The sequence below is a fragment of the Mus caroli genome, chromosome 1 (assembly GCF_900094665.2).
Source record: "Mus caroli chromosome 1, CAROLI_EIJ_v1.1, whole genome shotgun sequence".
NCBI lineage: Eukaryota > Metazoa > Chordata > Mammalia > Rodentia > Muridae > Mus > Mus caroli.
This window is the reverse complement of record NC_034570.1, coordinates 144,770,480-144,784,110: the sequence shown is the minus strand read 5'-3', so window position 1 is coordinate 144,784,110 and position 13,631 is coordinate 144,770,480. Positions and strand designations below refer to the sequence as shown.

The following is a 13,631-nucleotide window of genomic DNA, read 5'->3' as shown; positions in this document are numbered from 1 at the left end:
CAGTCTTACACAGCTGTGGATGAGGGTCACAACAACACCAACCAACCTTTGGTGCAATCGTGGCATGACTGTTTTGTGGGTGACCAGCACACTGCCTTCTGGTTGGATCTGAGGCTTGTTCCATAGAAAGGAATTTATATCTGGTATTGTAAATCTGGCTAGGATGGTAACAGGCCTTAGGGCTGAACCTACTACTGATGCTTTGCAAAGTGGGCATGGAGTTAAACTGCCTTCTAAGTATTTATGTTTATATCCATAGACTAGTGTTACGATCAGCCTTGATAGGAGATGCTTCCTTCTGTGAGGGGTAATACTGGTTGGTGTAGATACTTAACCAGACAACAGGCTGTAAATGAAAGTCTGGTACTCAGCCCCAAATGGGACATCTTTATCACTCCCTTTGAAGCTCAGGATACACCACACAGGAGAGGGCAGAGAGAATGTAAGGATGGAGGATGGAAGATGGGATGGGTGCTATGAAGTGATAGTTTCTGGATATGACTCTTCTGTTGCAGTCCTGAACATACATTACCAACTACGGCTGCTTGCACAAAAGTTTGGCTCCTGCACATGTGCGTGCACACACACAAATACTTGCTCATGCATGTGAGATGTGAAAGTAGGAGAGGAACTAGTAGTAAAGAAGTAAAGAAGGTATCATGAGGAGCAGGAATTGGGTAATGGAGGGAGTGAGTATGACTACAACATGTTGTATATATTTATTCAATTGTCAAAAAGAAAAAGGAAACTCATGGAATATTTATTTTGTTATCCACCTAGCCACTTACCTTAATAGCTAAACTAGTAAGGATGTAGTTGAAATATTTCCAATACAAAGAAAAATAAATAAAGCATTTCAATAATGGCTGGGAAGAGGCTCAACTGGTAAGGTACCTGTCACTCAAGAGTTAGAACCTGAGATTCCCTCCCCATCATATACATAAAAAGCAGTTACTGGTCTTGAAGCTCATCTAGGCTCATAGCTTTCATGATACCAAATGGTGCTATCCTAGCTGCTTAGGGAGAAGTTACTAATAGTATTACCTAGTTGGGAACCCCACAAGTTACAGTTTCTACTTAGCTTTGCAATAGTGGCACGGATGTCGCAGGGCTAGCCAATCAATTTCTGATTGGATTTAAGGCGCATGCACATTCCACAGAAAGAAATGGGTGCCCAATTCTATAAATCTGGCCCAAATGGAATGGCCAAGGAGGTCATAAGCCACAGGGAAGATCTTTATACTATTATTTTGCCAATTGGATACAGTATCAAACTGCCTTCTACATTTGCATCTCTCTACCCATAGATTGGTGCAGGTCTCAGCCCTCATTAGAGAGGTCTCTTTGTGTACTAGACAGTGGTTGTTTTAGAGATTCACAATGGTTAAGGTACAAAGAATAAGTGTTTGTGGAGTGTTTAGCCATAATTTGGGCATGTCTATTACACCTCCTTCCATCAAGGCTCAGGGAACACTGTGGAGCAAAGGACAGAAAGACTATAAGAGGTAGAACAGGGAGGACTGGTGCAAAATAGTGTCCCCTGGACATGGCAGGGCCGAATACTGATAAACTAACAGCAGCTGTGGTTAGCAAAGCAAGATCAAACTAGTCAACATTGCATCATGCATAGGGGAGGAACGCACAAGCCTCCACCCCTAGCTGTGGAGCTGGCTGCGAGGAAGGGATGGTCAGTTTTCTTTAGGGGTGTGGCCCTTATAAGATGACCATGTTCCACTAGATGGCTTCACACCCATGGGTGTATAGGCAGCACTACTTAGATTCAGTAAGTTATTAAAAAACACATTGCAGGGACATAAAGTTGACAGAAGGAACCAAGAAGAGTTGCAGGGGTGGTAAATGAAGGGTGAATATGATTAAAAAATACATTATATGACGCATATGAAATTCTCAAAGAATGAGTTTAAAATTGCACTTAAATAGATAAATAACAAGCTGAGAGCAGAGGCACATGTCTGTAAACCTCAGCCCTGGGGAAGCAGAGACTGGCAGATCCCTGGAGCTCATTGGCCAGCCAGCCTAACTAAATGCAGAACCAGGATCAATGAGAGACACTGTCTCAAAACTGTGAGGGTAGGGGAGCAATTGAAAGAGACCTGATGTTGACCTTTGACCCCTACATTCTGTGTGTGAATGAAAGGTAGATAGAAAAATAGATAGGTAGGTAGTAGATAGATAGATAGATAGATAGTAGATAGGTGATAGATAGATAGATAGATAGATAGATAGATAGATAGATAGATAGATAGATAGATGTAATTTTAAATAATAAGAGGAGCTAAGGAGGGAGCTGTGCATGTGCTTGCAGTGCCTGTGGAAGCCTGAGGAGAGCACTGGAACCTCTGGAGCTGGGGTTACAGGCTGTGTGAGTCACCTGATGTGAGTCCTGGGAACTGAAATCAGGTCTTCTGCAAGAACACTGTAACACTTAGCTGTTGAGCATTCTTGCGCAGCTCTCTTCCCCCATAATTAAGAATAAAAATAATCTTTTTTTTTTTTTTTTTGGTTTCCTCTTCACACACCCTGGAGACAGGATCTCTCTGTGAAACAGTCCAGGCTGTCCTAGAACTAGCTCTGTAACCCAGGCTGGTCTCAAACTCAGAGATCCTCCTGCCTCTGCCTCCCTAGCGCTAGTATTAAAGAATTGTATCACTACCATCTGGCTTAAAAATAAAGTATTTTAAAAGACAACAAAATAATTATTAAAAGTAACTTCTGGATACCCAGTTTGGATACATAGTCATGGCAGAGTCCCCCTTACCAAAAGTAATCACAACTGACTGGAGGATGGAGAAATGATAGTGTTGAAAGCCTTACCTCCAGCTCTCCAGACAATAGCACAGAGAACGAAAGAGCAGAATTGTTAGACTGTGGGAAACACTTAGAGATGTGGAAGACATTTTTAAAAATATAAATCTGACAACTAACGTTATGAAATGCCTCCTAACAGTTCTGGCAGGAGAGGAGACACTCTGGAGTCATGCTCCCCTTCCTTTAGCTACCAGTATTGAAATAATGGTCCCCCCCAAAACACCTGGAATTGTCCTAGGAGTCTTGTCATGTCTTTCAAATCCACTGGGAAAGACCAAGGACTTAGACTCAATTCAAATTTAGTTTAAGTGGATTTATTCTTACTGTTAACAGGACAGCAGCCTTAGAGCCAAACAGTATGCTCTGTGGAAGCATAAGGGTAAGGTAGGGTTTTAAAGGCAGACATCAGAAAGATGTGCCCTACACCCATGGAATCCACAGCTGGACAGCAAAATTATTTTTCTTCTTTCAGTTGTTCCTTACTTTCCCAATATTGTAATAAAAAAGACAATTTCATCCCTTCCCCATAGCAATAAGCAGGCAAGCAAAGACAGCTGTTAATAACTCACAGCCCATTAGCCTATCTTATCTCACCTGCAGGCCACTAGGCTCTCCCAGGCATTCCAGAACAAAAGGTCAACCGACCTTAAGGGATTCCTGGTTCCATATTAAGTTTTATACAGGGGACCTGTAAATTATCACTTAGGTCTGAACACTAAAGACTAGGACAGAGCTGTTCATTGGTGGAGAGGCAAAAACACAGGGCCATGGGTTAGGGCTGGCTGTCATATCCCCACAGTCTCATAATAGGAGAAGGAGAGACTGAAGCCCTGATGGTAGAGAGAGGAGGAACCTATCTCCCAGAAAGAGATTTTACACAATCCTGACAACGCATCAGACTAACCAGATTTAATCTAGACAAAGATGGTCAATAGATGGGACCTCCCCTTGACCCAAAATGCTTCTCTATGCATACATCTTGAGCCCTATTTTACTTAAGCCTAAGCTTCGTGTCAGTACCTCAAAGTACGCTTGGGAGCCACTGGATATCTGTACTGGGTCCTCTTTCCAATATGGCTGAATTGATTAAATCTCCTTTCTCTACTTTTCACTGCTGTTTTGACTTTTTAATTGGTGTATGGAGGATGGGTGGCTGAGAACAACTTGTTAGGGTTGCCAGAGCTCAAGCTTTTCCATGACACATTTCAGTAAGAGAACAGGTGTTGAGAAGGGAATCCTATCTGAACACCAGGAAGCCCGAGTCTCCAAACATAATCTGGCAAATGCCTTCCTTAAAGAAGCAGAGTATGGGGCTGCAGAGATGGCTCATCAGTTAAGAGCACTGACTGCTCTTCCAGAGGTCATGAGTTTAGTTCTCAGCAACCACATTGTGGCTCACAACCATCTGTAATGAGATCCAATACCCTTTTCTGGTGTATCTGAAAACAGCTACAGTGTACTCACATACATAAATAAATAATTTGAAGAAGAAGAAGAAGAAGAAGAAGAAGAAGAAGAAGAAGAAGAAGAAGAAGAAGAAGAAGAAGAAGAAGAGGAAGGGGAAGGGGAAGGGGAAGGGGAAGAGGAGGAGGAGGAAGAAGAGGAAGAGGAAGAGGAAGAGGAAGAAGAAGAGGAAGAGGAAGAGGAAGAAGAGGGAGAAGAGGAGGGAAAGGGGAGGGGGAGGGAAGGGGAGGGGATGGGAGGAGGAGGGGGGAGGGGAAGAAGAAACTTGAGGAAATGAGGCCCTTGTTGGCCAGAACACCATTCAAGCTTCATATATAAAGACAAGAGACAGGCAATGATTTTAGTCATGTGTGCAAGAATCATCAAACAAAAATAGCTTTTATTTGCTGAGCATATAACATGTTTGAACACAGAAATAAATGACTATAAAATGATGATGCTCACAATGTACTGGCAATTAGTAAAATTCTCTCACAGTCTTAGGAATGCACCCCCGTTTAAAACGTGGAAAAAACAACAACAACAACAAAAAACCCTGAAGGCTAACAGGAAAACTAACTCAAGATACAAGCACATGCATGATAAAGAACCCAAAAGCCTAACTCAAGTTTATCTGGCTCTAAAGCCCACTTGTTAGCCAAGCCTCTTCTTTCTTTTACTTTTGTTCCCTATTTCTCAAGCATGCACATGTGTGTACATGTGTGTGTGTGTGTGTGTGTGTGTTCCAACAGAGTACAATTTTCATGAGTCAAGTCTCTATTTCTACCCTGTGGGTCCTGGGAATTAAACTGAGGTCTTCTGGCTTGGCAGCAAGTACCTTTTCCCACTGAACCATCACATGAGCCCTTAGGAGCTACTCGGATATTAAAAGATGGATACAAAATATTACTAGGATAATACTCTTCGTGAAAGCCTAAACTTTAAAACTGTAGAGACAACAGATATTATTGGGTTTTTTTTGTGTTTGCTGAGGGAAGAGGCAAAGGAAGGTTAGGCTGCCTGCTTAAGGCAGAGCCAGTCAGGGGAACATTATAAAACATTTGCAAATGCTAGACACCAACTAGGGACCATAAAAGCAAGTCCCATCGAATGTAGATTTACATTTTTGATGGACTTACAAAATAAGTAATGTAGTGTAGCTTGGTCTAAGAAAACTTTTGGCTAAAGAGTTCACCAGGGAAGGCAGTGAAATTCAGGGTGAATTTCTAACTCATTAAGCACCTGAGCTCCGAGAAGCTTGAGTGAAGCCTGTTAGTCTGTAGGCAAGGTGAACCCCACTACTCTGTCCTCTTCAGCATTTGAAACTTTCTTTGGTCTGAGAGGACTTGTCATCACACTCACGAATGATCTGAAGCTGGTTCAAGAGGCAGAAGTATTTGGCAAACTGAAGCTAGAAAGACAGACTGTACTGTAGATCTGTAAATTCCTTCCTGCCCCAAAATCACACACACACACACACACACATGAGAGGGGGCACAGGGGATGCTAACCAATAACCTCTCAGAAAAAAAAACAGTCAACCAACAAGGACAGAGACTGTTCAAGGGTCTCTGTAGCCGGAAGAGAGCATTGGTACTATATCTGCAACATAGAGTTTTGTATTGGGGGGTAATATAGAAATAAACAAATTACTCAAAGATCCCCAACAAATGAAAAACTGTCAGTAGCAAAGCATCTTGTTAGTTTTGCACCAATATAACAAGATTATCTGAGAGAAGCATCTTAAAAGGAGCATTGTGGGAGGGGTTGCAGCTACAGAAGAGAGACATCTGATAGAGGTTTTAAATAGTCACACACAAAGAAAGGGGACCGGGCTGTCTCTAAAAGTCATACCAAAAGCCATCCTCAACCACTGTGCCATATAGGTAGGTCAGGGTCCTGATGTACAAACTGGCCTCTGGGAGTACTTTTCATGAAGGAATATGGGAGTGATTGTTTCTTAGAACTCTAAATATCCAACTATAAATAGAAGAACTTGTGACTTTGGCCTAATTGTTTTGACTGACCATGGATGAGGTCGCATGCATGTCTGAACCCAGCCAGGGTTGGATGGAAGCTAATCTGCATGTGTCTAAAGAGATTACTGGGAGCAGAAGATAGTGCCCCCTCTTAGATGCCCAGTCTTTGGGTTACTGTTGGAACAGCTCTCAGACATTTACCTGCTGCTGAGGCTGTGTGGTAGCCAGTCACTCAGAATCACTGATGGGCATGCCCAGTGACACAGACGCCCTAGACTGTAGGTTAGTGAAACTGTTAAAATCAAACACAAAGCTACAAAGAAAGAATGCTTACATCATACGCTGTGGTGCAGCCACACGATCCAATGAGAAATAAAGCAATTTCAATGAATTCCCAAAGAATTAGAGAACTAATCAGAGGGTTTTTTTTTAAAGTCCAATTCAAAGGTCATGTAATATATAATTCTATTTTTGTCATTTTTTTGAAACAATAAATTTGTAGAAACAAAGAACAGATTAGTAAATTCCCTAGATCAAGAACTATGGGTTAGAGTCTTTTAAAAGTCAACATGGAGGTTAGAGAGACAGCTCGGTGGCTAAGAGTTCTTTCAAGAGAACTAAATTCAGTTCTCTGTTTCTTGTAGCTGTAGATGACACTGAAATTATCTCAAAATGGAGAAAGTTTTAATTTTGCGCTGTGGAATGGAAGATAGAGGTAAAAGATGGGAAGGACAGTGGACAATCTGGTTCAGGTTCACAGGAAAGACTCATCCTGATGAAGAATTCAGGCACATTGACCGTTCAGAGCTTTAGATCCAAGAGAAGAGGAGTTGCCTTGACTCTATTATGTTCCTGAGTTTGACAGAAAGAGGTTCCTTGGCTGTGCAGAGTTCAAAGTCAGCCTTGAATAAACTGGAGACACTCTCAAAAATGCAAGCAAAAGAAAGAAAAGAAGAAAAGAAAAATTACCCAGGTATGATGGCGCACACCTTTAATCCCAGCACTCAGGAGGCACAGGCAGGCAGAACTCTATGAGTTCAAGGTCATACTGGTCTACAGAATGGGTTCCAGGACAGCCAAGGCTGTTGTTACAGAGAAACCCTATCTTGGGGAGAAGGTGGAGGAGGAAGGGTCTGTGTGTGTTAAGCTCAAAAGTGAAAGGACTACCTTTTTAAGTAATAAAACTTTATGTGACTCAAAACCTGAAGATTAGGAGGTGGTGGTAAAATCTAGAGAGGGGTTAGAGTACCATCCCATGTCCACAATAGACCTGCTTCACCACCTCGCTGACACCATAGGCTGGCCCCAGGCCCCTCGTGCAGCTAAGGAAAACATTGCCAGCTCCTCACTCATGTTCAAGGTAGGGAGAGAATGAGCGGAGAGAAATGCCTAGGCCCTTTGTTTATTCTGACAGCTCTGAGAGGGAAAACTGGGAGGTTCACCCATGGAGAAGCATGGGGTGCCCAGCTGGGGAACTCTGGCTTTAACCTCCTCTTCTGATGGAAAATGTGTTTGTTTGTTTATGGTGTGCATGTGTGTGTGTGTGTGTTTGTGTGTGTGTGTGTGTGTGTGTGTGTGTGTGTAAGACAAATCTCCAGTATTTCAAGCTAATTCAGAACTGTCAGGTCCAAAGAAAACTTCATTTCCCCAAATTTCAAAAGGCAAAAAGGACAAAAGGCTATCTGAGTTAGTTGCCTATGAACACACCAACGCCCATGCTGGCCTCCAGGCTCCCTCAGTACAAATGGAACCTGTTACACATTTCAAAGTCCATGCATCCTAGCTCTTTTCACCTCCCCACCTACCCTAACCTCCCTCTAGCTCATGGGCTTCCTTCCCCCCAGCTTCTCATTGTCCTTATAACCCTGCTATCTTGTTATTCTCCCTGTCTTTGTCTTCTGCTCTTGGTCTCCCTCCTGCTGTGCTCTACAGCTTCCTCATTTTACACCCCCATTCTTGCTTCTCTCATGGCCATGTTCAGTCTGGTACTTTCTCTCTCTGTCTAGATACTCTCTCTGTCTCTGTCTCTGTCTGTCTGTCTGTCTCTCTCTGTCTCTCTCTCACACACACACACATACACACTCACATCTATAATAAAAAACCTCCCCCTTAATAAGATCATGGAGTGGCCATGTCCTCAGTTTATATAAGAACTAACCAAGGATAACCTTGGTCATTTTCAAAATAGTTTTATTTACTTTGTTGGTTGGTTGGTTGGTTGGTTGGTAGTTGGTAGTTGGTTATTCATGAGCACTGCATCTACACTATACTCCTGCCTGGAACTTTTAATCCTCCTGCATCCACCTCCTATGTGCTAAGATTATAGACAGGGCTTCAGGGATCGGGTAAAGTCCTCATCAAATGTGTATTGTTTAACAAGGACACAGCCATGTCATCAGCCACACAATCTCAGCTCCACAGGTGTGGCAAAGCCCCTGCTAGGCTCAGGGAAAGGGCAATGCCTTCTCTCCTGCTCTGAGTGGAAACATAGATATCACCTACAGAACATGTGCTTTCTCCGTAGCTTTCTACCCCAGATTTATGGCCTAAAGACTGCTCCTCCACAGAGACTGTCCTTACTGGGATTAGCTAAATCCACCTCCTTGTTCAGCTGTATACCATAAACCCTGCCTTGTTTATCAGCATGTAAAAATCTGCCTCCTTGTTCACTGTATATAGTAAATATGCCACCCTTCAGGGCACTGTGTCTTCTCCATCGGAGAGTCCGGTCCATCCAATCCCAGCTGTCCCATGTCTCTGTGGTTGTCATTTCTTCATTTCCTCATCACCCCTAGTCAAGGTTCAGGGACCCAAGCTATCTAAGGATGGGGCACATGGCTGCCACATCCCCAGTTTACAGCCTGCTCCCTTGAAAGAGGACCAGTACCTCTCTAAAAATCCTGTATGTGAAATGATTAATTGGGAGATTTTTTAAAAATACTTTTATTTTGTGTGTATAGATGTTGTACCTGCATGCCTGTCTGTGTACTGCATGCATGTCTATTGCCTTCAGAAGCCAGAAGACAGGGTGTGATCTCCAGGAACTGGAGTTACAGATAGTTGTGAGGCACCAGGTGGGTGCTGGGACTCAAATTCAGGTAGTACTCTGGAAGAGCACCCAGTGCTCTTTACCACCAACCATTGTTCCAGCCCCTGGAGGTTTCATCTTCATCATCATCATCATCATCATCAAACACTTTTTTATAAATTATTAAGCACACAAATTCAAAATGTATTTATTTCCTGTCACCTGGGGTGTCCAAGTCCCTAACAAAGGCAAGCCAGCTGTCGCTAGTTGCTAAGCTGCACCTTCCATTGGGAGATGCAGCTAAAAGAAGGTCGGATTTGTCTCATCAGAAGCGTATGGGAAGCTTTCTCATATGCTTTTCAGTTAGGTGAAGAATTCAGTACTTGGGTTGTTGAGAAATGTTTGGTGGTGGTGATGGATGTTTTGCTTTGTTTTTTAAATATTGAAAGAAAGCACCAAGCTAAGGGAACCCCAGTTTGCTGGAGCTGGAGGAGGCTGAGACGTGCAAGGTCAGATATGTGCAGATGTTGGCCGCTGGAAGTCAGGGTGAAAGAGCCGAGATGTGAGTGGTGGGGGTGGAGAAACGGCTCACAGGTAAGGACACTCGCATCACAAGCATAAGGATCCATGTCATTCAAGTCCATGTGGTTGCTCAAGCACCCGCAACCCCAGTGCTGGGGCAGAGGCAGAAGGGTCCCAGGCTTGCTGGCTGCTGCCTAGCTCCAAGTTCAGTGAGAGACCCTGTCTCCAGGGAATAAAGGCCAAAAAGTGATATCTTCCTCTGGTTTTAGTCTCTGCACATGGACACACCCCCTCAAACTTACACACACACACACACACACACACACACCTCCTCTGGCCTTGCACATCTTAGTTGGAGTATAAACGATGACTTACTTCTAGAACCTTGACTACAGAGCAGTCTGGGTAGAACACTGCTCCCAACCTGTTCTCCCTCAGACTGAGGCTAGGTCCAGGAAGCCAACCTACACACTGAATAAAAGGTCGTAGTCTATGTACTTCACTATGAACTCTATACTAGGTTTGCTGCCCAACACTAAGTTTGTCAGGGACAACTGAGGAAGCAGAGCCCAAAGATCCTGTGTATCCCAGTCACAGAGTAAGGAGTGAACCTGGATGGGTGTGAGTTCTAGCTTACCCTGAGCCAAGCTCTCAGGCTTCCCTCCTCCCCTTCCCTGCGTCTAACCTAGGGGGTATGGCCACACCTCTTGATGGCTACTGGAGGAATTCATTTACGGGATTAAATTAAACCTTGAATGATTTGGCCTAACGACTGTCTCATCTTCTGTGTAAGAGCCAGGTCAGGAGGTAGGAGGCTGACTGAGCCACACAGCAGGGCATGCTCACTGTGCAGGGTGAGGCAGAGCTGTGTACACAAGTCGGAACTGTGGCTAGAAACTAGGGGAAAGGCCACCTTGCTGATTTGGATCCGCGCCACCACTTCCTGCCCCGACAAAAAGGCTGATGTTGTTGATGTCGACTGGCCTAACAAGGAAAAAGGACGGATGGATCCACCCGAGAGACCTTTTGTCTTTAGGTGAGAATGAAAATGTATCTTAGAGGAGAAAGAAACACATAGCGAGTGAAGTCAAATGCTCTGTGGCCTGTGATAATGGTGCTGGGTGCAGGGTGCTGACTGCTGATAAGCACAGACGCTGGCCTCTGCAGAAGCTGAGGCATGTCATTGCCCCCAGCACACACAGTGACTGTGCAGGTTCTCAAACGTCTACCATGCAAAGTGCTTTGCCCAACTCTTAGATGCTAGCCATAGTCTCAGGGAACTGCTGCTCCTGGGAAGTCTCACTTTCCAGAACAGTAACTGAGGCCTGAATTTGGACCTGAGATGCTAGAGTCAGCAAACATGAACATAGTACACACACACACACACACACACATTTGTTTATACACAAATTCACACACATACTTGATACTTGGACACACATACACAGACCATGTTAATACTTGCAGAAACAGAAATATATTCACCACAAATAAACACACTACATATACACTCACTCCACACAGAAACAGATACACAAATATAGAGTCATAGATACGACACACACAGTCATGTAAACACTCAAAAATACCAAACATAGAAACATATAATGCATATATGTTGTATGCATCATATACATATACCACAGAGACACACAGATAAACACTGCACACAGGTCATATACACTAGATCACCACAATGTACACATACAGAGACGAAATGTAACATACTACATGACACAAAGCTTTGGTTATGTTAGCTCTGTATATAGGAGATAAGTATTTTTTTAAAAAAGAGGAAAGCAAATCAAAATGCAGCAAAAAAGTTATAAACTCAAAGAATCATTGTTTAAAATGAACATATAAGATTCACTGTAACAAGAGAGCAGTAACAGGAACATAAATTGTTGACTTGAAATGGGTTGTTCTGTTCTAACAGGTTTTTGCTGTTGTTTTGTTTTGTTTTTTCAAGACAGAGTTTCTCTGTGAACTTCTGGCTGTAGATCAGGGTGGTCCTGAACTCAGAGATTCTCTGGTCTCTACCTCTCAAATGCTTGGTTTAAAGGTGAGTGCCACACACGCCGGCTCTAACAGTGCTTTTTATTAAGTGATGGTTCTTCTGTCCCCGTGCACTTACCGCAGCTGCTGAATATTGCCTGCTGAACAGCATCTTCTGAGACTGGTATATCTACCACTCCCGGCCCCGACTCTAGCCCCACGTGTCTGTTGAAGGAGCAACCCCTGCAGAGCCTTTTCGGTGCCTGCTTGGACAGTGTTTGCCACTTCCTTCTTCCCCGTCTCCTTCCCTGCACCCTCCCTGCCCAAGTCAGGAAAGTCCCAGGGTGCTTGCCTCACAATACAAACCGGGAAGTTCAAGGATCCCATTGCTGACCCTGGACATCAACTTCCCAGAATCCTGAGTCAGTTGAAGCGCGTCACAGTTTAGCTCGGTGTGCCTAGGGGGCGCTCGGGTCCAGGAATTGAACTTACTAACTGTTCCCTTTAGTATTTCAAGTTCCAGTAGGGAAGGGCTAGAGACTAAAATTAAGGGAGCCAGCAAGTGAGATGACAGCTGGAGCCTAGTAAAGAAGGGGTGGGTTGTTTGGGAATATACCTCCAAGGTTTACTGTCTCTCTGAACTTCAAAGCTATAGGTGGCCCCACGGGACAATTCTCCCAGATGCTGAATCTGAGGCCAGAAGATGGAAGTCACATACTTACAGTCAGACCTAATTTGAAGCAATGGGTACCAGCAAATGTCAGAGTCACCCTTTGACGGAGCAACGGGTACTATTTTCATCTCCCCGTTGCACAGTATTTTTCCATTAGTTCGAAATATGGATATTATCCTGCAGATGACATTTTACTAGAGAATTAAGTAACTGCACTTTGTGCTTGATTATAAGAATGTAGAAGGATGTATTAAAAGGAGTAAGTAAACTGCTACATACAAGTGTGCACTCCCTTGAGAGCCCTCAAAATACAGAACTCCAAATTTAAAAAACACATTAAAGTGTGATTGCTTCCTTAGAAAATGTGTCATTTAGACAGTTTGTTTTATTGTGTTATAATAGAAAATTCTCACTACATAGTTCTTTCTTTTTCCTTTCTTTTCTTTTTTCTTTCTTTCTTCCTTTTTTTTCGTTTTGTTTATTTGTTTTTCAAAACAGAGTTTTTCTATGTAGCCCTGGCTGTTTTGGACCTAGCCCTGTAAACCAGGCTAGCCTAGATCTCAGAGGTCCACCTACCTCTGCCTCCCCAGTGCTGGGACTAAAGGCATGCGTGTATCACCACAGCCACCTTCTCACTATCTATTTCACCTCTGACTTTTTCATTTAAAAAGGAGTAGGGGGTGGAACTCAAGGAACATGAGGAATGTGTGTGAACTCATGTAACCTTTGGGCACTTGCATAATTTACAAACTAAGTGGGTATTACTGGTCTTTATTTATTTATTTTTAAACAGCAACATGTAGAGGTATTCGTAGAGTAGCAGTGTTGAACCAGTCCTACTTTCTTTTTTTTTTTTTTAAGATTTTATTTAATAAAATACATTAGAAATGAAACTTTTTAAGTGTACTGCAATTTGAGGATGATGGAAATTTGTAATTTATACAACTGTTCAACAACTTCTGAGCTGTCAAGAATGGGAAATTGATACAACCTTTTCCTCTGATCATAGAGAGACTGGAGGATGTGACAGAGGTAGGAGAGACAAGAGGATGGTGAGAATGAGCAGAATGCATCACACACCTGTATGAAACAGTTGAAGAAGAGAATTAATCTGGAAAAAAATGGGTGTATTTCATCCACTTGTGCATCATCTAAGAATTTT

At 43.2% G+C, this 13,631-nt stretch overlaps 1 long non-coding RNA gene across 1 annotated transcript in view; it reads left to right on the top strand.

Annotated features, from left to right (window-relative positions):
- LOC110290999 overlaps window positions 1-7,189 on the top strand; it is a 78,190-nt gene extending 71,001 nt beyond the window's left edge. Inside the window, exon 3 of the long non-coding RNA XR_002377524.1 lies at window positions 6,902-7,189. This is a non-coding gene — a long non-coding RNA (uncharacterized LOC110290999). The remainder of the gene's footprint in view (window positions 1-6,901) is intronic.
- Window positions 7,190-13,631: the final 6,442 nt, after the last annotated feature.